Raw genomic sequence first — 5,051 nt, 5'->3', positions numbered from 1 at the left:
CATAAGGCTTTCAAAGTTTGTCCATATTGTAGCATTTATTAGTACTTTATTCTTTTTATGTCTGAATAGTATTCCATTGTATAGTTATACCACATTTTGTTTATTTAATGATCAGTTGATGGATAGTTCCCACTTTTTGACTATTATGAACAAGGGAGCTATCAGCATTCATGTATAAGTTTTTGTGTGGATCTACATTTTCATTTCTCTTGGGTATATACCTAGGTGTGGAATTGCTGGGTCATATGGTAACTTTGGGTTTAACTATTTGAGAAACTTCCAAACCATTTTCCAAAGTAGCTGCACCATTTTATATTCCCACCAAAAGTGTATGAGGGTTCCAATTTCTCTATGACCTAGTTAACACTTGTAGTTGTCATTTTGATTATACCATCCTAGTGCATGTGAAGGGGTATCTCGTTGTGGTTTTGATTGGCATTTTCCTAATGATGTTGAACATTTTTTCATGTGCTTATTGGTCATTGTGTGTACTTTCTTTGGAGAAATGTCTATTTAAATACCTTGTTCATTTAAAAAGTTTTAAGTTACTTTTCTTATTGTTGAGCTGTAAAAGTTGTTTATATATTCTGGATTTTAGGTCCTTTTCAAGTTATAAAAAGCAGCTCTCCCCAGGGCGGCCATACAGGAGGAAGCCACAATGGCCGATGAGATCGCCAAGGCTCAGGCCGCCGCGGCCTGGAGGTGACACAATCTTCGGAAAGATCATCTGCAAGGAAATCCCAGCCAAAATCATTTTTGAGGATGACCAGTGTCTTGTTTTCCATGACATTTCCCCTCAAGCACCAACTCATTTTCTGGTGATACCCAAGAAACATATATCCCAGATCTCTGTAGCAGAAGATGATGATGAAAGTCTTCTTGGACATTTAATGATTGTTGACAAGAAATGTGCTGCTGATCTGGGCCTGAAGAAAGGTTATCAAATGGTGGTGAATGAAGGTTCAGATGGGGGACAGTCTGTCTATCATGTTCATTTCCATGTTCTTGGAGGCTGGCAGATTAATTGGCCTCCTGGTTAAGCATGTTTTAGGGATAATTTTCCCTTCTCTAGGCAATGATCAATATTTCTAAGTTCCAGTATGTTAAACAGTATACTTACTTTTGCTTGTGTATGGATAGATTGAGGAAGTAATTTTTAAAAACCATACATAATAAAAGACAATGTTGCATGGTTAAAAAAAGTATATAAAAAGCATTTGATATAATTTAATACCCATTCATGATAAAAACTCTTAATAATCTAAAAATAGATGAGAACTGCAGCTGACATCATACTTAATGGTGGCATAGTAAAAGCTTTTCCTTGGAAAATGGGAACAAGACAAGTGTGCTTCCTTTCGTCAACTTTATTCAACATTGTATTGGAGGTTGTGGTTAGTTAGGAGGTTGTAGTTAGTACAACAAGTAAGCAAAGGAAATAAAGGCATATGAATGGAAAGTAAATAAAATTATCACTTTATGAAGATGACATATTGAGTACATTGAAAATTAAAAAGAATCTAATAATAAACAATTGAATTAACAATAAATTAGTAATGTCCCTGGATTCCAAGTCAGTGTGCCAGCAATGATTATAAAATAAAATTTAAAATCTTCAAAACAGTACTGAGGTAAATAATGTCATGGAGGGATATACCATGTTCATGAATTAGGAGAGTCAAAGTTGTAGAGAAGTCATTGCTCCCCAATTTGATCAATAGATATAATGCAGTTCTATAAAATCCTGTTTTAATATGGAACTTTATAGGTCAATTCTAAAATTTATATGGAAATGCAAAAGGCCAAGGATAGTCAAGAATACATAGAAGAAGAATAAAGCTGGAATGGAGAACTTTTACCACCAAATATAAAGCCTTATTTTAATGCTATAGTAATTGAGTCAGTATGATGTTGGCATACATATAGAAAAATAGACCAATGGACGACAGAATAGGGTCCAGAAACAGACACACATTTATGGTCACCAGATTTCTGAGAAATGTGCCACTGAAATACAATGAAAGAATGTTTTTTTTCAATAAATGGTATGTGAAATTTGAGTACCCACATTGGAAAAACATGCATGTTGAACCTTCCTGGACTTCATGTAAAAGTAAATTCTAGATGGATATAGAACCAAATGAAAAAAAAAAAAGTAAAGCTTCTAAAAGATAACATAAGAAATCATCTTTAAGACCTTGGTGAGGTGAAGATTTATTAAGTAAGATTTTAAAAGGGCTTACTAAAGGAAAAATGGATAATTTAGAGTTTATGAAAATGAAAAATTTCTGTTCATGAAAAGATATGGATAAAGCAAAGAGGATAAGCAACAGAGCAGGAAAAAACTTTTTTTTTTTTAAATTAAGTAGGTTTCAAGCCCAGCATGGAGCTCAGCGTGGGGCTTGGATTCACAACCCTGAGATCAAGACCTGAGCTGAAGTCAAGAGTCAGATGCCTAACTGACTGAACCATCCAGGCACCCCAGATGAAACCATTTTTAATAGACATGTCCAACAAAGGATTAATATCTAAAATATAAAAAAATAAAATCTAGAATATAAATAAGCTTCTACTAATCCATAAGAAAAAGACAGACAACCCTTGGTCAAACCATTGACACAAGTGTTTAGTAGTATTTTTTAAAGATAAACATACATATATCCTATGGTCAGGTAATCCCAAACCTGGGCATATGCTCCCCATGAATGATTGCTATGCCCAATTAAAGCTGTGTACTAGAATGGTCATAGCAGTGCTATTTCTTTTTTTTTTTTAATTTTTATTTATTTATGATAGTCACACACACACAGAGAGAGAGAGGCAGAGACACAAGCAGAGGGAGAAGCAGGCTCCATGCAGGGAGCCCAACGTGGGATTCGATCCCGGGTCTCCAGGATCACGCCCTGGGCCAAAGGCAGGCGCCAAACCGCTGCGCCACCCAGGGATCCCAGCAGTGCTATTTCTAACAGCCCAAATGGAAACCACTAAAATGTCCATTTATAATAGGATGGGTGAATAAACGGTAGTATTTTTCATGCTGTGGAATTCTACACTGCAAAACAAATAGCCAACAAAGAGTACAGGAAACAATTATGAATGAATCTTGCATGTAAAATGTTGAATGAAGGAAACCAGGCACAACAGAATGTAAATTGTATGATTCCATGTATATGAAGTTCGAAATAGGGAAAACTATGGTAGCAGAGGGCAGAATGGTGGTCATTTTGTGAAGGATTAGGGATTGGGTGACTACGTGGTGGGGCTTCTAGGCAGCGTCCAGTTCTTTATTTCTTGGTCTAGGAGGTACTTATATGAGTTAGATGTGTCTATTTCTTATATTTCTTGAGCACATGCTCTTTGTACACTTTTCAGTATATATGTTACACTTAAAAAATTTACTTTCTTTAAAGAGATCTTATATTTTAAAGATATATACTGAACTATTTATAATTTGCCTCAATATAATCCAGTGAGGATGCACTGTGTGTGCCTGTGTGTGTGTGTGTGTGTGTGTGTGTGTGTGCGTGTGTGTGTAGGGGAGTGGGGAGTGTATGAATGAAGCAGATTAGCTACAAGTTAATTATTAAAGATGGCTTATGGGTACATGGAGGCTTATTATACTCTTTGCTTTCATATATATTTGAAATTTTTCACCCCCAAAGTTAAAAGATAAAAGCAAAAAGCCCCAAACACTACAGTTTGGCAAGGGACTTGATGGAGATGTAATTTGCATATCCATTCACCTTGGAGAGGAGGGGAAGTCACTGGAAGTTCTATTTGCAGAAGGCCCCAGAATCCTACTGGGCAAATGCATTTTGAGGATGGGAATTAAGTCCCTGGGACACAGGGGCTGGAGATTTATGTGCAAAAGGGGTTGAAAATCAATCCTATCCCAGTAAGATGCTCAGTAAATTGCCCAGGAGTCAGAAAACTCAGAGGACAAGACCTCTAGCTACTAGGAGTCAGTGTCCTGGTAATTTCACCATCAAGCCTCTCTTCTGACTGTGCTTGCCCCAGAGTCAGCTCACCAATCCCTGTGGCTTCCGCTGCCACCCCGAGGCTGATGATTCTCAGATCTCTCCTTGCCCCAGAGTGCCAGGCTTGGGTGCTCACTGCAGGCTGGGGGTGGGGGGTGGGTTCCCTTGGTTGTCCCAGAAACTTCGCATTCACCTTGTTCCAAAGGAGCTCTATCCTCTCCCTCCTGAACTTCCCTTCTCCATTTCAGGGGATGCTTCCCACCGGCCCCCAGTCACCAAGGCAAAAACCAGTGGGGTCATCTTTATGTGCTCCCCCCCACTCCTCCTGGCCTCTCCCCTGACTGATAGGAACCGTCTAGTATATTCACCCAGCTTCTTCTCAGAGAGTCTGCCCTTTCCTAAACCTGCAGCTGGCGCCTGGGGCCAGACCTCCCCATCTCTCCCAGGACCTGTACATAGCCCCTGTCCAACCACCTCCCATGCCTCTGTGTCACCTAATGGATAAATGTCCAATTTGGGAAGAGCACCAATTAGGAGTCATGCATCTACAGGGTGCAGAATCTTGGAGGCAGGGGAGCTGGCAGTGAGGGGAGGGTGCATACTGTAGATATTGGGGGATAAAAGGTTAAATCAGAAACGACCGTTTGGAGCACCTACTGGGAGCAGACACCACACTGAGCGCTTCACCTGCCCTCCCCAGCCACCCGGCAGGCCTTGCCCCCGTGCCTGACAACCTGTGGAAGTGATATGCCACCAAGTTTGTGTTGAAGTTGTACCGGTCCTGGCACATCTTTGGGGCTTTGACATTGGCTGCCTTGGAGTGGGGGCCCCCCACGGCCACAGTCACGTTGACCCCTGGCACCTGGACCATGTCCAGCCCTACCTGCCAGTCATGATGGGTGTTGTCTGCCAAATACTGGGGACACTTCCTCACGAGAGCTGGATATGGCCCTGGCGAGGTAATGCTGGTGGCTGGAGAGTGCCAGGGGCAGGTGCTGAAGGGCACCCTGCTGCAGGGCATTGTGGCAGGGGACACAGGGGCCATCAGGCTGCAGGAAGTGCTGTGTGTCCCCG

At 40.9% G+C, this 5,051-nt stretch overlaps 1 pseudogene; it reads left to right on the top strand.

Annotated features, from left to right (window-relative positions):
• Nucleotides 1–658: 658 nt before the first annotated feature.
• Nucleotides 659–1,202, top strand: LOC129509830 (adenosine 5'-monophosphoramidase HINT1-like; annotated as a pseudogene).
• The last annotated feature ends 3,849 nt before the right edge of the window (nucleotides 1,203–5,051 follow it).

The sequence above is a fragment of the Nyctereutes procyonoides genome, unplaced genomic scaffold, assembly GCF_905146905.1.
Source record: "Nyctereutes procyonoides isolate TBG_1078 unplaced genomic scaffold, NYPRO_anot_genome, whole genome shotgun sequence".
In the NCBI taxonomy this organism is placed as follows: Eukaryota; Metazoa; Chordata; class Mammalia; order Carnivora; family Canidae; genus Nyctereutes; species Nyctereutes procyonoides.
This window is presented reverse-complemented; position numbering and strand designations above follow the sequence as displayed.